Source organism: Rhynchophorus ferrugineus, unplaced genomic scaffold (assembly GCF_030347505.1).
Source record: "Rhynchophorus ferrugineus isolate W39M unplaced genomic scaffold, kcgeb_rfMv2 rfM2, whole genome shotgun sequence".
NCBI lineage: Eukaryota > Metazoa > Arthropoda > Insecta > Coleoptera > Curculionidae > Rhynchophorus > Rhynchophorus ferrugineus.
In genome coordinates this window covers 19,497,348-19,512,383 of record NW_027472581.1, presented here as the reverse complement: position 1 = coordinate 19,512,383, position 15,036 = coordinate 19,497,348, and the positions used below count along the sequence as shown (strand labels likewise).

Below are 15,036 nucleotides of genomic sequence, written 5' to 3'. Positions count from 1 at the left end.
TATAAAAGAATTAGATGAAAGAAACACCCAATACCATACATTCAGGCCAAAATCCGAGAGAACATTTAAATTCGTATTAAAAGGATTACATCACGGGACGGACTTTAACACCATCAAGGTAGCACTAGCTGAAAAAGGCCACGAGGTCGTAAATATTCACAATATACGACATCACACGACAAAAAAACCTCTGCCTATGTTTTATATAGACATAAAACCTAATGGAAATAATAAGGCGGTGTATGAAATCACCAAACTGGAAAATAATATTATTAAATGCGAACCACCACATATAAAAAGAATTATACCACAATGCACAAGGTGTCAAGCGCACGGGCACACAAAGACTTACTGTCGCAAATCATATAGATGCGTAAAATGTGCAGGAGAACATAAAACAGGAGATTGTACTCGTAAAGTTCGCGATGAAAAAGTGAAATGTGTTAACTGTAACGGAAATCATCCAGCGAACTACAAGGGTTGCGCAGTTCACAAGCAACTACAGCAGAAACTCTATCCTGCCTTAAGGGAAAAAAGGCATCAACAAAAACAATCCACTACTACCAATCTACCACTACCTACCAGAACAAGTCAACCAGACATAACTTATGCCCAAATAGTTGAAAATGGTTCAGCACAAAAACGAGAGACAATATCTCAACTTACTGAAACTAGCAACATCTCAAGATTAGAAAATATGATGGCCAAACTAATGGATCAAATGAGTACGATGCTTGGTCTACTCACAACCGTCGTAAGCAAACTTGCCTAATGCCTGAAACCAATAGTTACAAAATCGCCGTCTGGAATGCCAATGGGCTCCAACAACACGCCAGGGAACTAAAAATGTTCGTAAATGAACAAAATATTGACATTATGATGGTTTCCGAAACACACTTTACGGACAAGAATTATCTGAAAGTTCCTAAATATAAGCTTTATCATACAAATCACCCTGATGATAAAGCACATGGAGGTACAGCCATAATAATTCGAGATGATATAAAGCATTTCGAAAAAGAAAAATTCCGCAAAGACTACCTGCAAGCCACCAGTATAACCATAGAGGAAGCCCATGGACCATTAACAATTTCTGCGATTTATTGCCCACCCAAACATAACAACAAGGCAGAACAATTTCAAGAGTTCTTCAGTACGTTAGGTAATAGATTTATAGCAGGAGGAGATTATAATGCAAAACATTTAATGTGGGGTTCAAGAATAATAACCTCAAAAGGTAGAGAACTGCTCAAAGCCATAAGGAAAGATAACTTACAACATATCTCTACTGGTGAACCAACATATTGGCCTTCAGACAGAAATAAAAAACCAGATACAATAGATTTCTGTATTACAAAAAATATTGATCCAAAAAAGTGTCAGGCAGAATCATGTTTCGACCTGTCTTCTGATCATTCACCAATAATAGTAACAATTTCTTCAAAAATTACCATCAAAGATAAACCCCCTTCTCTGTGCAATAATAGAACTAACTGGCCCTCATTTAGAGAAAACTTAGACCAAAATATCTCTCTAAACTTACCGTTACAAACTGAAATGGATATAGAAATAGCAGCAATAAATCTTACAAAAAATATACAGGAGGCAGCATATTCCGCGACTCCCAACAGTGAAACATTTCCAAGAAAAAATACACATATATCATGTACAATACAGAAAAAGATAGCAGAAAAAAGAAAGTTACGACGAAATTGGCAACAGCAAAGGACTGAAGAGAATAAAAGAAAATTTAATAGGGCTATAAAAGAGCTGAGAGATCTAATTCAAATTGAACAAAACCAAGGCATTCAAGAATACCTAGAAAACTTGACATCAACTGAGGCTACAGACTATTCGTTGTGGAAAGCAACAAAAAAGCTTAGGAGATCCCAGCAGCATAACCCACCTATTAAAACAAGCGAAAATAATTGGGCGAGAAGCAATAAAGAGAAGGCCGACATTTTCTCAAAACACTTAAAAAATGTTTTTAAACCTTTCCAGTCTCAGCTACATAAAGATGACGAAAATAAAATTACTAGCTTTCTAGATTCGCCATTTCAAATGGATTTACCGCACGAGAAATTAACGGTCAAAAAAGTTAAACATACAATAATGAGAGAGATTAATATTAAAAAAGCTCCTGGTTATGACTTAATTACTGGCAAAATTTTAAAAGAATTATCAGAAAAGGCTATAAAACTATTAACATATATATTTAATGCTATGCTACGAATTAATTACTTCCCTAGCATCTGGAAAGTAGCTAAAATATTAATGATACTTAAACCAGGAAAAATACCAGAAGATGTGACCTCCTACCGACCTATAAGTTTATTACCAATAATCTCGAAAGTTTTCGAGAAATTATACATAAAAAAACTAAACTATATAATAGAAAAAAGAAAAATTATTCCAGAACATCAGTTTGGCTTTCGCAATAAGCATGGGACTATAGAACAAGTGCATAGACTTGTAAACCAAATAAACGCTGACCTAAATGCCAAAAGATATTGTTCGGCTGCTTTCCTAGACATATCTCAGGCTTTTGACAAAGTATGGCATACGGGCTTGCAGGTTAAACTAAAGAAACTTCTCCCTCATCCGGACTATCAGCTACTGAAATCGTATCTCACTGACAGACATTTTATTGTAAATCAAGGCGATGAACATACCGAATTAAATCCCATATATTCAGGAGTTCCGCAAGGTAGTGTACTGGGTCCAGTACTGTATCTTCTGTATACGGCTGATCTGCCCACCACAAAAATAACTACTGTGGCAACATATGCAGATGATACAGCAATCTTAGCATCCCATGAAGATCCAGTCACAGCATCAATAAACCTACAAACCCACCTGGAGCAAATACAATTATGGTTGAAGACATGGCGCATTAAAGCCAATGAATCAAAATCCACGCATATAACGTTTACCCTGCGTAGAAGAACATGTCCACCAGTAAATATCAATCATCGTCAACTCCCCCAAGCAGAGCATGTTAAATATCTTGGTATGCATTTAGATCGACGCCTAACCTGGAAGAAGCACATACTCTCTAAACGGAAACAACTAGGACTAAAATTATATCAAATGTATTGGCTCATTGGGCGCAAATCCAAGTTATCATTAGATAACAAGGTATTGCTGTATGAGTCTATACTCAAGCCCATTTGGACATATGGAATTCAACTATGGGGTACCGCTAGCAAATCTAATATATCCATCATTCAACGGTTCCAAAATAAGGTGTTGCGTGCCATTGTTGATGCTCCGTACTATATTTCAAATAAAGTGATACAACGCGATATTCCTCTAGAACCTATAACGAGTGTAATCCAACGTGTTTGTGTGAAGTACTTCGAAAGAGTGTCAGTGCATCCCAATGTACTCGCTAATCAGCTAAATATGCGACGTGATAGTGAAGTGCGTAGACTAAAACGTTTAACACCACCTGATCTGATTACTGGACATATGTAGAGTTTAGAATAAGCATTAGAATAAGTCTAATTAATTAAGTTAATATTTTATACAGAAGATTGCTTAATGAAGTGATTTTCTACATGCCATGTATATATAATATAAACAGAAGAAATACTTATTGCCAATAGGGCAGATTGTGGACTCACGAAGAGTAATAAAAAAAAAAAAAAAAAAAAAAAAAAAAAAAAAAAAAAAAAAAAAAAAAAAAAAAAAAAAAAAAAAATAGATTTGATTGTAATAACAGAGTATTCGCTGTTACGTGGCATGACAATTATGTTGTAAAAGTCGTTACCAACATTGGTACCCTTGAGCCAATAATGAATGTAAAGATGCACAACTGGAAGGAAAAGAAGCACAACATAGTCCCTCAACCAAATGTTATCCACCAATATAACGAAGGCCTGGGAGGTGTAGATTTGTGTGATAATGATAAATCAGAATTAGAGGCAAGAAATGGCGAAGGCCATTATTCTCTAATGGGATTGACAGTGCTATTGTCAAGGTCTGAAAAATGTAACAACTAGCAACAGGTTCTAGTATTAGTGAAATCGATTTTAGATCCCAGATTGCATTAAGTTTATTGAAAACTGAAGAAGAATCTGAACTGGAGGGAAACCACCAACCTTAGAGAAAAAACACCAACCTTGGACGCCCCAGCAGAAAAAGATTGCCATGAGCAGTTAAGGGGGATAGAAATTATCATATTATAATCCGTAATGAAGAAAATGCAAGGATGAGATGCAAGATTTGCAAAAGCCAGACAATCTACGTATGCAAGAAATGTCGGGTTCACCTTCACACAGAGTATTTTTCCAAATTTCATGAGTGATACCATTAACTTTGGTCAGTTTTTTCATGTAATCAACAGTTTTATACATTCCAAGCAAATAAAATCATGTGATCGAAATATTAATAATTTCGTACTCTTTTACCAGGAAACTCCCACCCTACACCAGCGCAACATATGTTTGATGCAGATGGCAACACATACTGCCTTTTTTTATTATTTATAATGATATTTCAATTAATTTAATGTGAAATTGATCAAAAAGTTTTTATTATCTAGTGAAACATAAGTAACTTTTTTAAGTGTAAAAGTATAGTTTGTTGAAAATATCGAATATTGTGACAAGAACTCTCAGAAAATCCAAGAGATGATTTTTGGTGCTCGTACCACCAAAAAGGATTTATTTGGGCCACTTGAGGAAAGAAACGAAAAACGTGTGTTATAAGCGATTGTTAAATATTTATATATAAAGGGTTGAGAACAGTGTTGAGAACCAAAAAACAGTTGAGTTAATGAGTTATAAATGCAATTCTATATCCACAAAATATGAACGCAGTACGTGATATCCAGTGGAAGAACCGAGTACTCCTGAAATTATTGATAAAATGTATGATTTTTTCTATCTTTCGATCTAATTTTTAACTTAAAATGTTTATTTCGATAGAGGATAACTTTCGAACATTATTTTATGAAACAAATTATAACTGAAGCATACTGCATTCTTGTGGAGATATTAAATCAAGAGTAACAATTCGATTAATTAATTTTTTCTTGTTTTTTTTTAAATAGTTTTATCCTGTGTAAATATTATAAAACGTAGTACTGAGTTACATTTGATAGCCAATTCTGATTTTGTTGGTGATAGATATTCATAGAGTAATATTTCCAGTTCTGTATTAATTTCTTTTATATTTTTATAAAAAAAATCCAAAACATTATTGGCTAATTGAATTGATAGGACGTGATACAAACTAAAATATAATTTCAACAGTTAAAACGGTATTGAGTATATTAGAACTAAAAAAAAAGGTTGAAGTAAGAAATATGTATCATAGATAATGCATTTAATTAATATAGTAATTTTAAAATAAATATATTCAGTTGAAAGTAAAATAAATATACAATTTTTTAAAATTCGAACTGGCAAACTGACGCGAGATTTCAGACTTGAGACGCGAGAACAAGAGCTTTTCAAATGCCTTTTTTTAAATTATGATATAATTTTAATTTCAATATTATTAGAAGTTATATTGTAAATGTTCTTGATATTGAACAGTGGTTCTCTTATCAGTTATTATTATCAGTGCGTATATTTTCTTATTTTTATTAACGTTAACTGTATGACACAAGTCCTTATTCTTTGTGTACCTAATATTACGAGACATGAAGCGGAAGTCGCTTAACTCCTGGTAACGTACTCGAATTATTCAATTACAATCCGTATCTGGTTCGTTAATATTATCAGAATGCAGCAAGAAATAAAAATATATATGATATTATCTTAGGAAAAAAAATTAGAGGTTTGGTAAAAAATAGAAAACCGACAACACATCAGCCTCACCTTTCACACGGTGACTGGTACAACTTCTATAGCTCGTGTTCAAATTTGTTATAGACAGAAATTAAAAAAAGGACACAGAGGATTTCACGAACTAGTTCTTTGAATGACAATCAATAATCAGCAACATATTTATACGAGATTTGGATATTCAATTCATTTCACCTTCAAAAGTTTTGTTATTTCTTACAACGAAATATTTTAGTTAGCTTTCAATGTTAATTTTGATAATATAGTAATAGTTCAAAGTCGTGTATTTTGATTTCAATTTAATTTTGTTAAATTACATACAATAAAATAAATTAATGCGTTGAATGAATAAAATTACTGAAGAAAACGGCGGATCTTATATAGTTGCAGATTTATATTGAATGCCATCTGTTATACGAAACTATACAATTACTACTTGATTGTATAGTTTCATATAGTATATATACTTGATTATTAAAGGTTATGTGACATAATCAGCAATATAGTCTCTCCAAAGTTGGTGTGAACATACGTCCCCTCGATTTATGACGTTAAAGCGTGCAACGTTGCCACCATCAACTCTGAGTTTTAGTTTATTTTGTCTTTGATCTATAACAAAATTCTAATCTAAATAAAATAATGAAACAAAATTGTTATCAAATATAATTTATTTTAAGATTATAGTACATCTAAAAACTACAATTAATAATATAGCCACAATAGTTCATAGGTTAGAGTTAGACAACCAGATAGGCTCATTCGTTTACGTTTTCGAACTTATCATACAGCATTGTGTCTCTTTTTAACTAGAATAAAATGAGAAGGAAAATATTGTTTGATTCTAAAACGAATTTACAAATTGCGGCAGGCTGTACACTAGATATTTTGATAATGTATGTTCACAGCAACTTACACAACTGGATAGACTATATAATATAGAACAAAATGAAATATAAATGAAATAATAATAATATACACTTTAAAAACATTATGTAATCCTACGATTTAGTTTATGTTGTAATTATCTAAAAACTAAAATTGACAGGTAGTTATATACTATTGAGCTAAATGGCGATAGTATTCATATTCATAGAAACAGGTGCTAATCGGAAGAGACAATGTCCGATGAATACACACGATATCACTTTTCAGTTATTCCATTCAATATCTTATAACATTATATTCAATTGTTTTTAAAGGTTCACTTTATCTTAGCTTTAGTTTGAACAACATATTTGTATTTATATAACAAGTGAATTTTGTGTGCTCATGTTAAATATCAAATAAACATGATGAATATTTGAACAATTTAACAAAGATAAGAGGCTGATAAACAGTAAAAAAACGAAAGTGAACATTTAGTAATACAAGTTTTCGTTTTATAAAATCCACATATTTTTATTGCGATATATATGTCGATATTTTATTTGGGAAAAGGTAATTAATTTTAAAGGATTTACAATAAACTGTGTTACTGTATATTAAATCGCATCTGATACATTTGTAACCATATTCATTCTGAAGCCTCAATGACAGGCTTCACTCGTCAGTATGTGTCATTTTCTCCAAGTGCGAACAAAATATTTTTTCAGTGCGTTGAAAATGCCTGCATTTCTACCGAGTAAATCACATTTGTGGGAATTTTACTTTTTTTTAAAAAAAATTTGAAGAGGAGTATCTTAAGGCATTACTCGGTGAAACCATCTGATAAGGCCCGATGTTGCAAAACTGGAGAAAACATACTTGGAAACATTAAAAATGCAACTCTTCCCGCCGTATTCTCTAGACCTTGTTCCGCTTGATTACTACTTGTTCCGACATATAAGTTGTGACGTGTCTACCTGACGTGTTGCGCTTCACTTTTTATGAATAAACCAAAAAATGGGTTGATTCGTAGATAGCCTCAAAAGATACATTTATTAAAAATTATGAAAACATCAATGTGTCTAAATTACTGAATACAGAAATTAAAACAAATTGTTTTGGTACATTTATCCTACGATTTATTGGAAAGTTTAAAGAATAATGGAAGTAGATATCTCGAGAAGAATGTATAGTGGAGCACTATCCACTTATGTCTTTGGAACTTGATGTTCTACATTCTCGTCAAGATCTGAAATTTATTGACACTCTCTTCGCATGGGCGAGCAATGTCGATGATAATGATAAATCCATTAAATATCCAAATGCCGGCGACGACACAATTGTAACTTCCAGATATTCAGCTTAAACACAATGCTTCAACAACTCCTTTTCGACATTTTTTTGTGGTCTCAGCAGACGACACAGACGCTAATTAACGAACATTTCAATACCGATCAAAACAATCGATAAATCCTCTCTAACCTTTTCGTTCAAATAAAAAAACATCCTTTACAGACGCGACTATTTTTAACGGCAAAAGAAAACGTGACAACCGGGCACGGGCTCGTCCGTCGCGCATTCTGTTCTGCCGACTACAAACATTTGGGTGTAATCTCCACTTCCAGGTTAGAGAAAGGCTTAAAATTAGACGGAAAAAAACTGAGCGAGGCCAGAAATAAACCGTCGAAGACGTAGCGTTTGAAAGGGCGTAATTTATGTTTCGGCACGCGGGTTTAAAAAGAATCCACAACGAGGGTGTTAGAAATGGTTAAAACGAAGCAGTATGCGGTGTTTCAAACAGGTTTTGATATAGCGCAGACGATAAAAATTGACTTTTTAAATGGTTCGGTTACGGGGGGATGTACGAAATAATAACGGAGCACTTCGAAATACGATATTACAAAATACTTGGAACACAGAGCACGTTAGATAAGTATGGCGCACCCTTTGTTGGGTTATAAAGTACATTATATACATACATTTACGCATTCCATCTCCAAAGGACGATGTATCTTTTGAGGCTATCCATGAATCGACCAATTTTTGGTACCTTCAAAATTAGTGAAGCCCTGCTTAGATAGGTCACGACTCATATGTCGAAACAAGTAGTTATCACTTCGCATTTTAATATTTCCTAATATTTTTTCGGCGGTTTTGCAACATATGATCAAGCGTTGTCATGCTGAAAAATAACATTGTTTTGTCTTTGTTCGTATTCAAATTGTGATGCATGCTCGTCGATTCAAGGGCATTCGAGTAACGTCTTCAAATCCCGATCTTCAATTTTTTTTTGATGTTCAGAACGCTCTTTGCCTTCAGAGTCAATATCACCACTTTTAACTTCGAAGCCAGTATTCACATGTTGAAATCGATGGAGCATGGCTGATATAAGCTTCACACAGGATTCGATGACCAGCCGCCTTTTACATCAAATTGACATAAAAAAGTTAAAGTTCCAGTAAATGCGATTTACTTGATACAAATTCTGACATTTTCTAAGCACCGAAAAAATGTTTATTCACACTTCGACGAAATGACACATAACGACAAGTGAAGCCTATTGATGCCTCGTCATAAGTATAAGTATATCAACTCTAATCAATTATAATTAAAGTTTATATATATCTTCACTGTTATGTATTGTGAACTTTAATTTACACACTCACATTTAACTAATTGGCAAGTCTAATGGGATGCACTGACATTCTTTCGAAATACTTAATACTAATGCCTTATTATATTCGTTGTTATCAAATCTAGTTCTTTAGCTCTGTTCTAGTGTTTCTTCTATGCTAGACGTCGGTCCATATCGGGTTGTTCCCTATAAAAACTCGTCTTATTCAAGTGTTATATATTAATGATTCTTGTGCATATATAAGATATATGAAATATTTAATGTTCTATACGGAAGGTCAAACAAGAAGAGGGAAGTTCAAGTAACGAATGTTTGATGATGGATGAACACGGTGAAAGGTTTCACTGGGATGTATCGCATGGAAAATGATATTATGCTTACGAAGAAGAAATGGCGGTCGACTTCAGTTGGTCGATTGGCTGTGACATAATATAATATAATTTATTTTGATAATTACTTTAATTGATAATATAAAAACAAAAACTAAATAGCCACTACAGCATCATCAGATCAATTTAAATATAACTAAATTATGGTTTAAATCTTATAACTTAATAAATAAAGACACGTTAGACAAAAAGCAGAGCAGATCAGACTCAAAATCACAGAACTGAACTGGTTGACCGGAAATTATCAGTCAATTACAAAGCCTCTTTGGACCTATAGGATGCAAATATAGGGTTATACTGCGTCATCAAAGTAACTAGTACTCCAACGTTGCCCATACAAAGTTTTTGGATTGATTACCAATGCTTATCGCTATATAACCAATGACCCCGAAATTAGATGGATCTACATTCACAAAGTTATTCAAGATTTCGAAACATTAAAAAACATCAAATAAGGTTACAAAAGTAGAAGGATGAAGCGATTCAAGTAACTCGAACTTGTATACTGTATAAGTGTCACTATTATTAACTTTAGCTTAAGTAGCCTAATTTTAATTTAGGGAATACATAGTGATACATCTTTTCCGAGCTGGTCTTGCTTGTAACAAAAATTAATATTGTACCAAGCATATCTAATGTCTACATGTCTGTAGTGTAACATGTCTTTAATCCCTTACCGAATTTGTTCGACTAAAACTTCATGAAAATAGATTTAAAGCCGTGTAAATGTAAATGAAGCAAGTCAATACTTCCTATCTATGATCTAATCAACATGTTATGGATTTACAGCAACTAGTCCTTCACAAAACCTATGCAATTATAAAAATATAACTATATATTTCCATTCCTATCGGATGGAATAATCTAAACAATCCCTGAAGCAAGAATAGTTGCAATATATCGATAATGTTAAAATATAGTGAGAAAGTCTAAGACACGACACCAACAATAACGTGTAAGTTGATAAGTAAAAAAATAAATTACTAACTATAAATCTCAATGATTCAACTTAAATTAACTACATTATTAAAAGCACTTATTATCAAGAGGTATTGGCTCCTAAATTGCTTTAATTGTTCTGATATTAATTAACAATTTTAAAGATATCATTCAAACTTTATTTTCGCCGATATATTGTATGAGAAACAAATATAAACTAAAACTGATATTGATAAAGTAAAATAGTAGTTATAAATTAACCCTGACAATAAAAACGATAACAACAAAAAACGAAAATGATTGATAAAAGTATAAATCATTGGTATCAAGACAATTTAAAAAGCAAATCACATCTAATCACTTTTAATCGATAGATATGTTGTACTATTTTGAATTTAGTCAGTGTTCATTCGTGTCACAATTGATATTTAGAGAAGATGCAAGTATAATGATACTTATCACGGTTGCCATTAAGGAAAATACGAAAAAGGAAAATGGAAAGCATTTGCGGGAAGTTTTACTACACCATTACAGGAAAAAATATCGCACGCTTTATATGACGAATATGACAGAGAGCACAAGAGTATATATAGTTATGAAAATGGAAATATTACTCGATTGAGTTTTGTACCACAGACAAATTAACTAAGCTATTAAATGTTATCCAACATTGTGTCACAACATTTACAGAATACGAAAATGAATCATAGAAAACCACTTAAAAAGAGAGGATCGTTGAAACTCTGTTCTTGTTTGATAAAACTGTATTGAACCAAACTGTTATTATAGATCGATGTAATAAATGGATTCCATCCAACATGTTATAATATTACTTAAAATCCCTTAAGAATAGTTATTTATTTAACTCTTACTTGTAAAACACAAAAGTTTTCCAAACAAAAACATAAAAACAAAGCAGCTTATCCACGATACTAACGGTTACTACAAATTAAAAACTATTTATCGTTCTAAATCACGGCTGAATACTGTTTTAATAAATTCACGATCGCAAGATGACTGAATTGATTAGGAGCAGAATACATATTATCTCGTATGGTGACAACGCTGATAAGAAATTCTAATTAAAGATTTACTTATGACACATTTTAATCACGGAATGCGATAACATACACTACATAGTTTCTCTAAAAAGATTATTTTAATATGTATTAACGTGATTTATTAGTATTTAGAGACAAACAGAGTAATCTGACTGAAAATAGAAAATCAAACTTAGTTAGTAGTAAAACAAAATAGGTATAGTTAACGTTGGGAACTATCGACCGAAAACGACTATCGACTGTTTAGTAATTGACTACTTTTTACAATCGACTATTTCAGTCGCTATTTTCGGTCCGATTGATTTTGTTACTATTTTTGATTCTACTAGTTTCATTTGACTGATTTTTTACGTTCTGGGTCTACCGTCCTAACCGCGACCTTGACAAAAATATGCCGAAATTAGGCATATGTAATGTATATAGTTTTATGATTTTTTGGTAGTTTTCTTGTATATAACAATATATTGTATATTAATATAGCAGCATTTTGGAACAATATTTTTCAAGATTGTTAATGTAATAGGGTAAAAAGATTATAATTGTGAATGATAAATAATAAAATATTATTGACTGTTTTTATGGCAATAATAGGTAATATTCCGATTACTCTCTCGATTTTTGTTAAAAAATATTTCCATCCAATAATAAATAAAGCATTTACTTTATTTTAAAAAGTCTAGTACTTATTTTACGATTATTTTTCAATATGTGTATTAATTTTTATTTAGTATTTATGTTTAGTTATTGTACGTCTTTGTTTTTGTTTAGTATTTAGGTTTTGTTTAAGTTATATTGTATTGTCTATATTTATTATAGTATACTATTTAAAAATAGCAATTAACATATTAAAATACGATAAAACATTTGTCGGGTATTATTCCATTCCTTTTGACCAGTCCACAGAACATTCAAAAGTAATTCTACTTTGTTTAAAATGAATTTATTAATTGCATGTTAATAGTTTTCAGTAATTATTTCTTTCCTTTTTCTTTTTTAAAGTTAGTACGTGAAGGAATATGTACATCTCGGACTCGCCTATACTACCGTTGGAAAATATAACTACATATATAATTAATTGGTCCAAGCAATTATCTCCGTCCTTTCCTCTCTCACAATTTATACAGGAAAGGTTTCCTACATCTCCGTCTGACGTCACGAATTGAAACAAACAGAATATATACAGTATATAAACAATAATAATTACTATTTTCAGTCTTTAGTTTCTTGACTATCGACTATTTCGACTGTTTTCGACTATCGAGTGTTTGGACTATTTTCGGTCGATAGTTCCCAACGCCAGGTACAATTATTTACTTTGTTGATTAAGGACGTTCTTCATTTAAAGTTAAATAAAAAAAAATGTTTACATTTGTATTTTCATATTCATGACAACCGGGCTACTTCATTAGTTGTTATATAGTTATGACGCACCACTAAATAATGTAATATGAGGATTTTCTGGATTCGGCCTGTTATCTAAAATGAGCTTCGAATTATGGGGCTTATTTATTGAGGCAGTATTCTAATCTGCAAAACTGACAAAAATATATTTTTTTTAAAATACATTTTAAAGTCTCCTTTTACCAACGATGGGTTTATCTGGACTGGACCTAAAGTTTAACGTTCTCCGGACCACGGTCCTCAGCATTAAGCCTACCGACTGGCGAGTGACCAACTTTAAAAATCATCCCAGAAGACATCCGGTCTTACCCAGCCTGGTTACTCCATATTTTCAAGTCTAAATTATTTTCGAAGATGTTTTGCTGTTTTACGCGGTATCAAAAAATAAAACTTTAAACGTATTTTTCTCGAAACTATTTTCTCGGTTATGGTTGACATGATATATCAAGTTCTACTGTGCCGATTTATATAAAATTTAGTGCAAGCCTTCTGTATACATTCTTCTATCGTACCACGTAAAAATGTAAAACAAATTTTTATGTATTATATTTATTTTCAAATATAAATTACTGATGGGGACTATCCCCGAAATAATTCGGTCTCGTCCGTGCTTATTAGTGACGTGAGTGACATTGTCATTCCCTTTCGGATTTTACACTTGACTATAGACAATCACAAACATAAATTAAAAACACCCAGGACCTAACGGGATTCAAACTAGCGATTACTGCAACTATTAGGAGGATCCCGGAGCCTTGGCTTGACCAATACCCACAAAACTGACCAATATTGATTTGGATATTGTTTGTTTAATTCCACAGTACATTACATAATAATGCTGATAACCCTTCATTGTTGAATTGTTTTTTATCTACACCGTATTGTTTAATTATCTCGAGAATATTGTAGCGAATGATATTGAAACTTGTTATATATGGTCATGAGCATATATAATAAGAATATAAATTGTCATTTGTCTGATATAAACTATTCTTTATTTTCTGCGTCAGGCAGCTATCCTAGAACTATTTGTTTTGTATGAATATTCAGACTGATTAATATAATTATTTAAAACTCATATCGAACTGGGACTGACACTAAATACGATTAAATATAAACAATTTAAATTGTAATTGACTATTTCAGACCGAAAATGGCATCGCGAAGCTTCTCTACATATATACCTCATTAAACTTTTAATGTGATGCAAAAAATTATAAATTAATATGACCTTAAGTGGTCACTAAACTAGCAATATGATGGCAAAAAAACTGTTAATTGAATTATTGATCCTTTAGCGTCACTATAGTTTCTTAGAAGATATAGTTGTTATTCAACAGTCCATAAACAGTTATATTAAATATTGCTTATAGTTAAGTCTACTCATCAGCATTATAATATACGGAAAGGGCTTTGCTCTTATGTGGCGAACATAGTATTTTTCACAATATTACTCATATATCCTGCAAGTATATCATTTGAGTACTAGAAGGTAAATAGGGGGAATTACTAAACACGGAGTAATTATTACAGAAACAGCTACAAAGGAAAATAGAAGAAGCAGACTAATACGTAACGAAAAGATGGATACATAAGGAGGGATAAATTTTAAAAAGGGTAACATTATAAGCTGCTTAATTATAACTAATTATAACGTAAAAACAAATAAGTAATATATATGTCAATATATATGTATGAACCCAGATAATCCTGACGAGTTACACCTTGATTGAACCGCTTGAATTGAATTACTTCAACGAACAATCCATTCTTTCATCGCGAAATCCCTTAAAACAATAAATAATAGTTTTTATAAAATATTTCATATGTCAATATTTCACACAAAAGTAGTCCTTTCAGTTTCATAATCCTTTTCAGTACACTTTATCCCTATATTCATGTTTGGAACCAATTTAAACACTTCTGAATCTTTGCCGTACTTAAACATTTAA

The 15,036-nt window shown here is 31.9% G+C and overlaps 1 protein-coding gene across 5 annotated transcripts in view; it reads right to left on the bottom strand.

The window, feature by feature from the left end:
* Positions 1 to 15,036, bottom strand: part of hts (adducin 1-like protein hts) — a 138,365-nt gene that overhangs the window by 23,412 nt on the left and 99,917 nt on the right. Inside the window, exon 1 of one of the 5 annotated variants that reach the window (XM_076394157.1) lies at positions 11,495 to 11,641. The exons of the other annotated variants lie outside the window; for them this stretch is intronic. The gene's annotated coding sequence lies outside the window, so the exon portion shown is untranslated. Of the gene's footprint in view, positions 1 to 11,494; positions 11,642 to 15,036 lie in introns of those variants that run through there. 5 annotated transcript variants of the gene reach the window in all.